Here is a 15909-nt window from a genome sequence, read left to right as displayed (position 1 = left end):
AAGAACTATGTGTGAAGCTAAATAACTGTGTTCTGTTACATGCAGTCTATTGTCTTGACTATTGCTGTTTTGTGTGTTTATTATTGTATTTTCTACTTGTAAGTTATTTGAAGGAATTTCCCCTAATGCATTTATAGATATATGTGTCGTATGAACATATATGCTTTTTCTAGACTTTACATTTCCTTGTTTATGATTCCGTTGTGTTTGCTGTAATCCTTTTTTGCTAATTGTTGTTATGTTCACTGTAGTTAAATCTAAAATAATACTCTCAGAATTAGTAATTTGTTCTCTATTGCCTAACTTTAGGATGTATTCTATAATAAGATTAATAGAGTCAATTTGGATAGCAATACATGTTCCATTAGGATGTTGTATTGCATTTTCATTTTGGCTATGTGAATCAAATAGAGAGTATGTATGTATAGTTTTGAAGACTGAAATTATATATCTACCTATAGAGATCAATACACCAGTTTGTGAATTAATTGTAGAAGTTAATGCAGATATAAATTTACTATGTAAAGTTTGTGCTGATTTTGTTAGTTCTTCGCTAAAGCATTTTTTGAGCTTTGTAGAATAGATTATGTCATTGCTAACTATGTAATTTGGTAACTTTAGAGGTTGCATACAATCTTGTTCATCAACAGAGTGCATTTCAGTGTACAAAGCATCTCCAAGATTCATAATACAGTGCAAGTCTACAGTATCCCAAATATATGCTGGTTTACAGTAGTTCTTTAGAATAGCAAATATACTATTTTGAAGAGAATGTGTATAGTGAATACTTTTATCACTATGTGTATTTTTTTCCTGTGGATGTGTGGTATGTAAAAAGGGAATTTCTTGTGGTGTTTGTGTTAAAATATTTGAATCTATATTGGTATTATTTGTGCTACTTTCCTTGTTGTGCAATGTGCTATTGTGTATATTATCATGAAGTAAACTGTCATTACTTCCAGTAATAAGTTTATATGTATTATAGTAATCACTTGAATATGTGTTTGTATGTAAATTACTTGTGTATATTGTTTGTTGTACATTTATGTGTGTGCTATTAATTACATTACTAGAATATGTGTTGGTATTTAAATTACTTGCTGGTATTGTCTGTTGTACATTTATGTGTGTGCTATTAATATGTTGTTTTTCTGTGTTGCCCTTTAGTGTTTTCTTAAGTATACTTGCATATGTGTCAGTAGGAGTAGTCTCTTGTGGTGTATTAGTATATTGTGTTGTGCTGATCTGCTTGCTGTTGTTTTTAGATAGATTATTAGGCCCTGTTGTAGTGAGAATTGCACAGGAATATGTACTAGTACTAGGAGTATTATCTAAAGATGCTAATGGCTGTTCCTTATTCAAAAAAGTGTTTGTTTTAGATTGACATCTCTGAATGAAATTTTTGGCACTTTCTATACGCATTTCAAATGCTTGTGTGAACATTTTTTCACTAGCTTTAGTAGAATACACATAAAGATTTTTCGGTGCTACTGCATTCTTATTTTTTTCATGAAGCACCATTGCTTTTTGAAGTGATTCTTTTTTAATCGTACTTATTTGTATTGGAGTTAATTCATACGGTACACAATAATTCATGTTTGGTTTCTTTAGATAGTGTGCCAGATTTGTGATGTACTCTAGAGGTTTTTCAAATATGAGCTGTATAGTAATACATGTTCCATTTGGGTGAGGCATTCCAGTGTTATCACGACTATGTGAGTCAAATACAAAGTACGAATCATTTTTCTTAAAAATGGAAATAACATAAATTTCCATGCAAAGTATAACACCGGAGTTGTAATCAAGTGCAGGTTTTAATATTTGGTTGAGATTTGGAAACGAAGGGTCACATTGTTGTAATATGTCTCCATAATAAGGTTCTTTAAGTTTAAGTGAATAGATAGTAGTATTGTGTTCAATAAAATTTGGTAACTCATCTGGATGCCTAAGTTGTTCGCTATTAAGTAAATGCATATCTATATATAAAGCATCACCTAATTTCATAATGTAATGCAAGTCTTCTTTAGTCCATGTATGTGCATCTTTGTAATAGTTGTGTATAATTGCAAATGTACTATTTGGCAAGCATTGATAACCTCTAGAATTGCATGTAAATTTGTCATGCCCTTGATGATAATCTGCTGCTAGTATTTGCATCTTAGCTAAGCTAATTTATTAAATAATTTGATATCGCTACAGTATTGCTAGATTTTTTGTTATATGAGTCTTTTTTGGTTCTCTCTCTCATACAATATATATATATATATATATATATATATATATATATATATATATATATATATATATATATATATATATATATATATATATATATATATATATAGCTAATTTATATTTGTCTTGTAGTTAACTATAATTTTAAGGCAATTAATTTAATTTTACACTATTTTTTTGCTTTGTATTTTAGGTAGCAACTTTAGATGTATCTTTTTTACAATTTTAGTGATGTAGTAGCTATAATTTATACTATTAGGGTGTATATATATATATATATATATATATATATATATATATATATATATATATATATATATATATAGTTATTTTACTGTTTTTAAATAGATTTCTAGTTACAGGTTGATAACTTATTTAAAAGAGATACTTGTAATTGTATATATTTCCCAACAATTAGCAATTGTCTTTACAAAAGAAACAATTGTCAATGTTAAGTATATAAATATATATATAATTTTTTTAAAGAAATAATTATATATATGATTAGTTCTACTTTTTTTTATCTAAATCCACTCTATTGTTGTTTTTGACCTGTTTTATAGTTGGAGCTGGTAGCAAAACAAAGCAATTATTTTTACTTTGATGAAGTTTTGCTTAAGAATGAGCAATGTGAAAGAAGTAAACGATTGAACTTTTTCAATGTGATATATATCTATATATCCCTTACCTTTTTTTTGGTAGTTACCTAAAAACAAAAGCAAATTATGCAATGGCTATATTATGTTGATTCTTACTTTATTTTTTTCCTAACTAATTTTTGTCTTCTTAAGATTAATCTTACCTATGTAAATCTTGTATATGATATTTCCTAATTATAAGTATATACTATATATATATATATATATATATATATATATATATATATATATATATATATATATATATATATATATATATATATATATATGTGTGTGTGTGTTGATATATGTGTCTTATTTTTTCCTTGCTATTTCTATACTTACAAGTGAATACAGAAGCAAAATAGATACTTTTACCGTGATGATGTTTTCACTGATGATGTTGTGTCAAACAATTATGAACGTCTGATCTTATTCAATCAATTGGCAATCTAAGGAAGAATGGAAACAAGCATTAATATTGAGTTTACATATTAATATAATAAAAGTGGCTCGATACTCCTAATCATTGTTAGTATATAAAAAGATTTAGCAAAATGTTTTTTAATTTTAATTAATTACTAGTATTAAAAAGTGTATACAGTAAGTTATATGTAATAGTATATAGTGTATTGTATTGTATGTTGATATAGGTTTTTGAAACATTGTGACTAGAGTGCATGTGTAAAGAGTGCATGTGTAAAGAGTGCATGTGTAAAGAGTGCATGTGTAAAGAGTGGCGAACGTATATGTATAAAGGCATATGTGTAGAAATTGTGTGTACAAAGTGTATATGTAGTACATACTTTAAGACTATGTATAGAAGTTGTATGTGTAGTATGTGTGTGGACTGAGTGATGAAGCATATTAGTAGTCGTAAATAGAGTATTAGAAGTAGTGTATGTAGTATAGAGTAACTAGTAAAGTATAGTAGTAAGGAGGATAAAGTGAGCAAGATAGAGAGAGATGGAGGGCAGGAAGAAGAGATGGAAATAAAGAGGGGTGGATAGGCAAGATTGAGAGTAGGGGAAAGATGAAAAGAGAAAGATAAAGTAGGAAAGATAAGGAAAAGAGAGAAGTATGATAAGGAAGAGAGAGGATATAGAGGTGTAGAAAGGAAGGTAGAAAAAAAGATAGAAATGTAAATTACACAATGTGAATTTTATTTGAAGTTGTAAAGAGTGTATTAGAAGCATTGTTTGTAATTTTAAGCAAGTACAAAACAACAATAGGAGAGGCAGGGAGATTAAGGAACACCTGGTCCCCTGTTAAATCTAAATAAACAAGAGAAGAGACGTTAAATAAGTCTCAAATTGTCACAGAGACGGAGCGATGCAACTGGGGAATTGCACACCCACTTTAGGTGGAAAAGAAAGCCCTCACACACCGACCTAGTCAGTGTCATGCTTCATCATTGGGCCCCACCAAAGAGGCCGAATGCCTCTTTGGTGTGCTACGACGCCAGAAGTCTGCGGAGCTGGTTGTGTGAAAAGGGCATGTTGTGAGTTTTATAATTAAAAGTGCCTAATGTGTATGTACAATTCTATAATTCTTGATCCTTAGTACACAAATGAGAGTTATGTGTCTGAATTTAATGCCCAAGGTAATGGATTTGTTAATTCAAAATACTAATTAGTCAGTCAACATGTTTCATCCTTTACAGTTGTTTAAATTTACCTAGGCATTTATAATGACAGAATTATACCCCGGCGGTATGGACTCTCTAATCGTCCACCCTGACCTGGGGGCGTGAAAGTGAAAATATCGAAAAAATGATTTAGTGCATAAAAAAAAGGGGGAAGAGCAATTGCTCATTCCAAAAATACTCCTAATTGCGGAGTGTTTGTGCACCTGTAAAAGAAATAACAGACAAATATATAAAACTTTCACACAATTAGTTGTAAATATAGGTCATTGCGTTTGTCCAGGGTGCTCCATAGTTGTGGCATAGTGTGCCTAAATAAACACTATAGTTAACACCATCTATATATCTATATAGCCTTATAGGGATGCTGACACTAACTTTGGGAAGTGAAGTGGAAAAATGTGTGTAAAGCACACAAAGTAGCTAGAAAGTGTTGATGAAGAGAGAAGACGCATGAGAGAGATCAAGAGAGATGGAAAGCAAGAAGAAAAGTAAGTGCAGAATGGAGTGAGAAGACAGCAAATAAAGAGTGCAGGATAGAAAGTGAAGACAAGATGGAGACGTAGATAGAGAGTGAAGGCAGGAAGGAGAGAGGACACGAGAGAGAGAGAAAAAGGGAGGGTAAGATGTAGGGCATGAGCAAGAAGGAGGAATAGATGGAAGAAGGTGCAGGAGCAAGAGGCCCGTCTCAGTGGTGTAAGGACTTCCAGGTAAGCAATTTTGTCTTTTGTAAAGCTAATAATACTGTCACTTTGAATGCTCCGAATTTGACTAAATTTATTTTTCTTTTGTTGCAGGTATTTGACAGCAGGGTGGGCCAAGTATTTCCGGTTGCCATTTTGTCTTGGGATCTTTGGCTCGCTGTCTCAGTGTCCATGGTGCAAGGACCCCCATAGAGAGAGATGTAGATGGAGGGCAGTAAAGAAGAGAGCAGTTGGAAGAGTGGGCAAGAGGAAGAGTGATGGCAAAGGGGAAAAAAAGCGGAGAGGGAGATAAAGAGAAAAATGATAGATAAGGAAGGAGAGAAAGAGTGGATGCAGAGAGTGAGCAAGAGAAAAAAACAGATAAAAGATCGAAAAGAGAAAGTTAAAGGGATAAAAAAGGAGAAAATGCAAGAGAGAAGAATAGTAGATAGGGAGGAAGAGAGAGGGAAGACAAAAAGAAAAGTAAGGGTACAATGGAGCGAGAAGATAGAAAACAAAGAGTGCAAGATAGTAACTATTTCCGGTCGGCATTTTGTCTTGGGATCCATGGCTCGCTGTCTCCGTGGTACAAGGGATTTCAGGTACGCGGTTCAAATTGTAATGTAATTTGTAGTTCTCTTACAGGTGTTCGGCTATTTTGTTTATATTCTTCTAATATTTTTTTTTTTGGGGCTGTTCTCTCTAGTGTTTCCGTGTCGGGTCTCCTCCTTGGCGTAACTACTTTCAGGTAAGCGATGTTGTGTTTTGTAACAAATAAACGACTGTCCCTTTTGAATACCCGGAATTTTTTTTAAGTTTGAAAAGGAATTTTTGACTTCATTCTACCCTTACTTTTCTTTTTGTCTTCCCTTTCTCTTCCTCTCTATGTACTATTCTTCTCTCTTGCACTTGCTCCCTCTTTTATCCTTTTAACTTTCTCTTTTATCTTTTTTTTCTCTTGCTCACTCTCTGCATCCTCTCTCTCTCTCTTGCCTTATCTATCATTATTCTTTATCTCCCTCTCCTTTCTGCTTTTTTTCCCTTTGCCATCACTCTTCCTCTTGCCCCCTCTTCCAACTGCTCTCTTCTTACTGCCCTCCATCTACATCTCTCTCTATGGGGGTCCTTGCACCATGGAGACTGAGACAGTGAGCCAAAGAGTGCAAGATAGAAAGAGAAGACAAAATGAGGACAGAGATGGAGAGTGAAGGCAGGAAGGAGATAAGATGCAGGAGTAAGAACAAGAAAGAGGAGGAAGGCAGAAGGTAAAGGAAGAGTAAGAAGTAGGGCATGAGCAAGAAGGAGGGAGGGAGAGAGAGCAGATGGAAGAGGGTGCTGGAGAGAGGGACGGTAGAGAGAAAAGAAAGCATAAAGGAGATAGAGAGAAGAATGATAGATAGGGAGGAAGAGGAACACGGAGAGTATTAGAAAGAGGAAAAGATAAAAGAAAAAGAAGAGAGTGCAGGACAGAAGCATGATAGATAGAAAAGGAGCAAGAAGAAAGGAGTGAGCAGATGGAATAGGGGGCAGGAGGAAGAAGGAAGAGAGCAGAAAGGAGAGATATATAGAGAAGAAAGAGCGATAAAGAAGTATTTAAAAAAAAGGAAGAGAGTGCAAAAGAAAGAACGGAGGACGCAGAGAGAAGGTGAAAAGAAGAGAGAGAAAGATAAGGAAGAAAGAGGAAGAGAGTGCAGGAGATAAAAGTATGATAGATAAGGAAGTAGAGAGGATGCAAGCTAAATGCAGATCATGAGAGAGAACGTAGAAAGGGGGAAAAGACTGCAGAATGGAGTCAGAGGGCAAAAAATAGAAGGAGTGCAAGATGGAAAGGGAGAACAAGATAGGGAAGGAGATAGAGAGTGAAACTCACAGAGTGCAAAAGGAAGAGCAAGAAAGAGAAAGAAGACAGGAGTTAAAGGGAGGGTGGGCATGAGCAAGAAAGAATTAAGAAGGGAGCAGTTGGAAGAGGGGGAAAGAGGGAGAGTGATGGCAAAGGGAAAAGAGCAGCAGGGAGATAAAAAAAGAAGCATGATAGAGAGGGAGGAAGAAGGAAGGAGAGAGAGCAGATGGAATAGGGGGCAGGAGGGAGAGGGAAGAGAGCAGAAAGGAGAGAGAAGAGAGAAGAGAGTGCAGAATGGAGTCAAAGGGCAAGAAAGAGAAGGAGTGCAAGATGGAAAGGGAGAACAAGATAGGGAAGGAGATAGAAAGTGAAAGTAAGAGAGAGGGCAAAAGGGAGAGCAAGGGAGAGAGAGAGAAAAGGCAGGAGGTAAAGGGAGGGTGGGAGGGAGGGCATGAGCAAGAAATAAGTAAGAAGGGAGCAGTTGGAAGAGGGGGCAAGAGGGAGATTGATGGCAAAGAGAAAAGAGCAGAAAGGAGAGGGAGATAAAGAGAGAAGCATGATCGAGTGGGAGCAAGAAGGAAAGAGAGAGCAGATGGAATAGGGGGCAGGAGGGAGAGGGAAGAGAGAGCAGAAAGGAGAGAGATATATAGGAGAGCGATAAAGAGAACGGGTGGAAACAGATTGTGATGGAAGAAAGAAGGTGAGAGAGGGTAGATGAGGAAAAGCACAAGAGTGTGAATGTAAGATGGAGAGAGTGGGCAAAATAAAGAGAAATAAAGAAGGAATACAAGATAGCGACATAAGGAGGAGAGAAAGAAAGGAGAGAGATGGAAAGGGTATGCAAGAAGGAGAGGGGCAAAAGGTAAGAGAGCAAGAGGGAGAGAGATAAAGATAGAAGGAATAGGAAAAGAGAGGGCAGGAGAGATAAGCATGATAGAAAAGGAGGGAGAGAGCAAGCAGAAGGGAGAAAGGACGCAGGAAATAGAGAGATAAAGAATGAATTCAAGAGAGATAGCGAGATATAGGAAGTAGAGAAAAAAGGAGAGAGATGGAAGGGGTATGCAAGAATTAGAGAGGGGCAAAAGGTAAAGGGAGCAAGAGGGAGAGAGAGATAAAGATAGAAGGAATAGGTAAAGAGAAGGCATGAGAGATAAGCATAATAGATAAGTAGGGAGAGAGCAAGCCGAAGGGAGATGACGCAAGATAGAAAGAGCATGAGAGAGAAGGTAAGGAGGAGTAAAAGTGAGAGCAGAATAGAGTGAGGGAGTAAAAGAAAGTGCATGATAGAAGGAAAGAGAAGATGGGAATACAGGAGAGAGAGTGTAGAAGAGAAGGGATGCAAAAGAGAGGGAGAGGAGAAGAAAGAAGGAAAGTAGGAGAAAGTGAGGGAAGAATAGAGCAGGAGTAAATAAAATAGAAAGACTGCTGGCAAAATCATGAAGGAGATGCAGAGTAAATGCAAGAGAGAGGAAAGGCAAGAATGCAAAATTGAAAGGGAAGGCAAGAGAGGGAGATGTATGTATGTTGCATGTGCTGTCTCAGTATCTAAGCATTTGCTGCAGGATGGGGAAGAAGATATAGGGTGGGTGCAGGGACCTGTAAACAAAGTCTTGGTTATAAGTTTTCCTTTAGCTTTGACCTCTCTCCTGATTACGACCTCACCAGTGCAGCTTTCATCTCCAAACTAAATTAAATGTTGTTTATGAGGCAAACTTTGTGTATAACCATCCAGCAAAGAATGCCCAGTACAGACAGCAAGTACTACCCCAAAAAATGTATAAAGTGAAATAAGTTAAGTATGAACGTACCGTGTTGAATGAACGAATTTGAAAGATGTGTCTTCGATGGGGCAGTTGCACCAAATAGCAAATTTTTTGTCCTGTAAAAGTAAAATATCCTGTTAGCAAAAGATTGAAAAGAGTGAGGACATTTGTGTGAAGTATATTAGAAGTTGTAAATAGAGAATTAGAAGCACTATGTATTATAGAGTAACTAGTATAGTAGTAAAGAGTATAAATTAGCAAGGTAGAAAGAGATAGAGGTCAGGAAGAAGAGAGAGATGGAAAGAAAGAGGGGAGGATAGGCAAAAAGAAAAGGAGTGAAAATAAAAAAGGAGAAAGATAAAGAAGAAAGGATGAGGAAGAGTGCAAGTGAAAGAGAAGCTTGATAAGAAAGGAGAGAACGCAAAGAGGTGAAAAGAAGACAAAGATAAAGAAGAAAGAGAGTGCAGGAAATAGAAGTATGATAGATAAGGAAGTAGAGAGGATGCAAGATAAATGGAGATCATGAGAGAACATAGAAAGGGTGAAAAGAGTGCAGAATGGAGTCAAAGGCCAAAAAACGAGTGCAAGATGGAAAGGGAGAACTAGATAGGGTAGGAGATAGACAGTGAAACTAAGAGAGAGGGCAAAAGGGAGAGAGAGAGAGAAGGCAGAAGGTAAAGGGAGGATAAACATGAGCAAGAAAGAATTAAGGGAGCAATTGGAAGAGGGACAAGAGGGAGAGCGATGGCCAAGGGAAAAAAGCAGAAAGGAGAGGGAGATAAAGAGAGAAGCATAATAGAGAGGGAGCAAGAAAAAAGGAGAGAGAGCAGCTGGAATAGGGGGCAGGAGGGAGAGGGAAGAGAGACAGAAAGGAGAGAGATATAGAGGAGAGCGATAAAGAAGTGATCTAAAAAAGGAAGAGACAGTGCAAGAGAGAGAACGGGAGGAAACAGATTGTGACAGAAGAATGTGAAAGAGGGTAGATAAAGAAGAAAAGCACAAGAGTGTGAAGGTAAGATGGATAGAGTGGGCAAAATTGAGAGAAATAAAGAAGGAATACAAAAGAGCGAGATATAAGGAGGTGAGAAAGAAGGAGAGTGGTGGAAAGTGTATGGAAGAGGAGAGGGGCAAAAGGTAAAGATATCAAGAGGGTGAGAGAAATAAAGATAGAAGGAATAGGAAAAGAGAAGGTAGGAGAGATAAGCATAATAGATAAGGAGGGAGAGAGCAAGCAGAAGGGAGAGGACGCAAGAAATAGAGAGAGCAGGAGAGAGAAGGAAAGGATGAGTAAAAGTGAGAGCTGAATAGAGAGGGAGTAAAAGAAAAAGTGTGCATGATAGAAGGAAAGAAGATTAAAAGACAGGAGAGAGAAGGTATAAGAGAGGGGATGAAAAAAAGAGGGAGAGGAGAAGAAAGAAAGAAAGTAGGTGTAATAGTGAGGGAAGAATAGAGCAGGAGTAAAAAAAAGAGAAAGACTGATGGCAAAATGGGGAAGGAGATGCAGAGTAAATGCAAAAGAGATAAAGAAAGGCAAGAATGCAAAATTGAAATGGAAGTCAAGAGAGGGAGATGTTTGTATGTTGCATGTGCTAGCTTAGTATGTAAGCAATTGCTGCAGGGACCTGTAAAGAAGATGAGGATGAAGATATAGGGTGAGGGCAGAAGAGAGAGGATGCAGGAGAGAGGGAGAGCAAAAGAAAGAGAAAGTAGGAGAAAAGAATAGTGCGAGAGTGAAAGAAAGAAGGACAGTGAATGTAAAATTGTGGGTGAGATGCAGAGTAAATGCAGGAGAGAGAGATAAGGAAAGGCAAGAAAGAAATTGAAAGAGAAGGCAGGAAAGAAGGAGATATATGAGAATAGAGTGAGGGAGTAAAAGAAAAAGCGTGCATGATAGAAGGAAAGAAGATGGGAAGACAGGAGAGAGAAGTTATAAGAGAGGGGATGAAAAAAAGAGGGAAAGGAGAAGAAAGAAAGGTGTAATAGTGAGGGAAGAATAGAGCAGGAGTAAATAAAAGAGAAAGACTGATGGCAAAATGGGGAAGGAGATGCAGAGTAAATGCAAAAGAGAGATAAGGAAAGGCAAGAATGCAAAATTGAAATGGAAGTCAAGAGAGGGAGATGTATGTATGTTGCATGTGCTAGCTTAGTATGTAAGCATTTGCTGCAGGGATCTGTAAAGAAGATGGGGATGAAGATGTAGGGTAAGGGCAGAAGAGAGAGGATGCAGGAGAGAGAGGGAGAGCAAAGGAAAGAGAAAGTAGGAGAAAAGGAGAGAAGAATAGTGCGAGAGTGAAAGAAAGAAGGACAGTGAATGTAAAATTGTGAGGGAGATGCAGAGTAAATGCAGGAGAGAGAGATAAGGAAAGGCAAGAAAGAAATTGAAAGAGAAGGCAGGAAAGAAGGAGATATATGAGAATAGAGTGAGGGAGTAAAAGAAAAAGCGTGCATGATAGAAGGAAAGAAGATGGGAAGACAGGAGAGAGAAGATATAAGAGAGGGGGATGAAAAAAGAGGGAGAGGAGAAAAAAGAAAGAAAGTAGGTGTAATAGTGAGGGAAGAATAGAGCAGGTGTAAATAAAAGAGAAAGACTGATGGCAAAATGGGGAAGGAGATGCAGAGTAAATGCAAAAGAGAGATAAAGAAAGGCAAGAATGCAAAATTGAAATGGAAGTCAAGAGAGGGAGATGTATGTATGTTGCGTGTTCTAGCTTAGTATGTAAGCATTTGATGCAGGGACCTGTAAAGAAGATGGGGATGAAGATATAGGGTGAGAGGGCAGAAGAGAGGATTCAGGAGAGAGAAGGAAAGCAAAGGAAAGAGAAAGTAGGAGAGAAGAATAGTGCGAGAGTGAAAGAAAGAAAGACAGTGAATGTAAAATTGTGAGGGAGATGCAGGAGAGAGATAAGGAAAGGCAAGAAAAAAATTAAAGAGAAGGCAGGAAAGAAGGAGATATATGAGAATAGAGTGAGGGAGTAAACGAAAAACCGTGCATGATAGAAGGAAAGAAGATGGGAAGACAGGAGAGAGAAGGTATAAGAGAGGGGATGAAAAAAAGAGTGAGAGGAGAAGAAAGAAAGTGTAATAGTGAGGGAAGAATAGAGCAGGAGTAAATAAAAGAGAAAGACTGATGGCAAAATGGGGAAGGAGATGCAGAGTAAATGCAGGAGAGAGAGATAAGGAAAGGCAAGAAAGAAATTGAAAGGGAAGGCAGGAAAGAAGGAGATCTATGTATATTGCGTGTGGTAAATGAGTTTCTAAGCATTTCCTACAGGGACCTGTAAACAAAGTGTTGGTTATAAGTTTTCCTTATCTGCTGACTACAACTTCACCAGTGCAGCTTTCACGTACAAACGCGTAAGATGTGCTTTATGAGCGAAATTTTGTGTATAACTATACAGCAAAGAATGCCCAGTACAGACAGCAATTAGTACAAAAAGTAATGTATTAAGTAAAATAAATCAAGTATTAACATACCGTGTTTATATAACGAATTTGAAATATGTGTAGTCGATGGGTCAGTTGCAACAAACGTCTACTTTTTGTCCCTATAAAACAAATATAGCGTTAGCAAAAGATTACGAGTGCACGCAAAACAAGCAGTGATTTTCTCATGCAAACTGTGCAAATTGAATCTTAGCTAAAGCTTTGCGTATTAGCGATTAATGTGTTCCAATGTAATAGTATGGCAATTATTTTGCGTCACGTTACTGGTTTGTATGTGCCTTTAAAAATATAGAAATCCGCGCATGCACGTAGTGTAAATAAAACAAGGAATGTTGTCAGTGTTTTATTTAATTTCTCGCATCGTGCAAAGCAGTTTGTGAACTAAAGTTGTAACTAAACATACATATATATATATATATATATACACACATATATATATATATATACACACATATATATATATATATATATATATATATATATATATATATATATATATATATATATATATATATATATATATATATGTGAAAGATTAGTCTTACCTAAAGAACTGAAAGGCATTAAACAAAAACATGGTGAAATTGGGCAAATGTATATGCAACACAATTTAAATGTAAAGTGATACGTATTCTTACTGCAAATTAGTTTCACAGCAAGGCATACTTACATGCGCAAACATTTTCATCCTAAATGCACAGTTTGCCGATGTATAACTTTGCACTGAAAGTCGTCGGGTCTCACCTTATCCTAACCGTTCTTTATGCTCTCAGTAAATGTAACAGGCCTTCATGCTTTGTGTTGCCACAAACACATGCTTGTGCTCAGCTAACTCTCAGCCCCACGATTTCAGCATATTAAATAAAATCTGGCATCGCACAAACAAGGCATCCAAAATGTACATAATGACGAATTAGAATAAACAGAAAGGCCTTACAATGTAAGCATTTGTTCGATTTTGCAAAGTCCATGAATAAAGTAGACATGCGCAAACATTTATATCGTAAATGTACATATTGGCGATGTACCAAAAAGAACTCAAAGGCATTAAACATAAAAGAACTCAAAGGCATTAAACAAAAACATGGTGAAATTGGCCAAATGTATATGCAGCACAATTTAAATCTAAAGTGATACGTATTATTACTGCTTTGTTTGCGCGTATAAAACAGAGAAATGTGCTCGTAATACCGCTGCTCAAAAGGACAAATTACTTTCACAGAAAGGCCTAAACTTACATGCGCAAACATTTTTATCCTAAATGCAGTTTGCCGATGTATAACTTTGCACTGAAAGTCGTCGGGTCTCACCTTATCCTAACGGTTCTTTATGCTCTCAGTAAATGTAACGGGCCTTCATGCTCTGACTAAATCTAGTGTTGGCACAAACACATGCTTGTGCTGAGCTAACTCTCAGCCCCACGATTTTCGCATATGAAATAAAATCTGGCATCGCACAAACAAGGCATCCAAAATGTACATAATGACGAATTAGAATAAACAGAAAGGCCTTACAATGTAAGCATTTGTTCGAATTTGCAAAGTCCATGAATAAAGTAGACATGCGCAAACATTTATATCGTAAATGTACCTATTGGCGATGTACCCAAAAGAACTCAAAGGCATTAAACAAAAACATGGTGAAATTGGCCAAATGTATATGCAACACAATTTAAATCTAAAGTGATACGTATTATTACTGCTTTGTTTGCGCGTATAAAACAGAAAAATGTGCTCGTAATACCGCTGCTCAAAAGGACAAATTACTTTCACAGAAAGGCCTAAACTTACATGCGCAAACATTTTCATCCTAAATGCACAGTTTGCCGATGTATAACTTTGCACTGAAAGTCGTCGGGTCTCACCTTATCCTAACGGTTCTTTATGCTCTCAGTAAATGTAACGGGCCTTCATGCTCTGACTAAATCTAGTGTTGCGACAAACACATGCTTGTGCTGAGCTAACTCTCAGCCCCACGATTTCAGCATATTAAATAAAATCTGGCATCGCACAAACAAGGCATCCAAAATGTACATAATGGCGAATTTGAATAAACAGAAAGGCCTTACAATGTAAGCATTTGTTCGATTTTGCAAAGTCCATGAATAAAGTAGACATGCGCAAACATTTATATCGTAAATGTACCTATTGGCGATGTACCAAAAAGAACTCAAATGCATTAAACCAAAACATGGTGAAATTGTGCAAATGTATATGCAACACAATTTAAATGTAAAATGATACGTATTCTTACAGCTTTGTTTGCGCGTATAAAACAGAAAAATGTGCTCGTAATACCGCTGCTCAAAAGAATTAATTGTCAGTGAACTCTACGCTAAAAAAGCACATATTTCCACAATACTCTGTAAAGTAAACATGAGCAAATTAAAGCAAAAGTCTGATGCAACAGGCTATTTTATTCAGCTGTAGACTAAGTAACTTACAGTTCTCTAGAGAGGCTCCAGTCCGCTGTCTCGAAGTATACCTCCTGAGATCGCTCGAAGATTCTAGAGAGGCTCCAGTCCGCTGTCTCGAAGTATACCTTCTGAGCTCGCTCGAAGAAATGTTTCTTTCTGTGGCTGTAGTCCTTTACATACTGTGGAAGACAAAAAAACGCAGTTAGTTCATTAAATAACAAAAGACTTGAAAACTTTGTTGTTAAGAACATGTAGGTGGGATGTTGTTTAGGAGGTTGCTGTCTCGACATATGTAAATTGCAGATAGGAGGCTGTCTGGCCGAATGAAAAGGTCGTGGATGTTGTGACTCGTTAGAGTACTTAGTGGCTACGTGCGACTTTTGCCTATCTCGTATATCAAAGCATGGTGGTAGACGAGTTGGCGCCACGCCGCCTGCAAATAAAAAAAAGTGCTGTTAAATATCATAATGGAAAAGTAGAAAAAACACGATAGCTGTTTGCAAAAATTCCCTACACAGAAAGCACACGATATAAAATAGCTATTAAAGTAAGCATAATAGAAATACGAGTGCCACCCATCCGTCAAATACCTGCAACGAAAACAAAATAGATGTATTAAAAAATATAGAGCATTCAAAGAAACAAAACTGTTTTATTTTACAAAAGACAAAATCGATACAATCGCTTACATGAAAGGCCTTGCACCATGGAGACAGCGAGCCAAAGATCACAAAAGACACGAGCAAAGGCACCAAGCAGCTGAGGCGACACGAAAGTACCTAAAAAAGAAGCAGAAAAGAGAGATTAATATCGAACAGGTTAAATAGCTTACTTGCACCACGAACAAAGCGCACGGAGGCCACGTCCGAACATATAAAGGAAACACGAGAGAGCTGCATAACAAAAATATATTCTAAGATTATAAACAAAGGAGCATGAAGTTACCTGTAACAAAACACTAATTACATTACAAAGTATCTACGACGAGTCGCACTTACCTGAATAAGTCACGCCAAGATCACAAGACAAAATGGCGAACAAAAATACATCAGCCACACTTATTACTTTGAAAGAAACACAAAATAGCCTCCATGAAAGTCCTTGCACCACGGAGACAGCGAGCCAAAGATGCCAAAACAAAATGGCGACCGGAAATAGTTGCCCCACCCCGCCCGAGACGGAAACACTAGAGAGAACAGCACAAAAAAAGCAACATATTAGAAGAATATAAACAAAATAGCCTGA

Source organism: Lissotriton vulgaris, chromosome 12 (assembly GCF_964263255.1).
Source record: "Lissotriton vulgaris chromosome 12, aLisVul1.2, whole genome shotgun sequence".
In the NCBI taxonomy this organism is placed as follows: Eukaryota; Metazoa; Chordata; class Amphibia; order Caudata; family Salamandridae; genus Lissotriton; species Lissotriton vulgaris.
Note: the sequence above shows the minus strand (reverse complement) of the source record.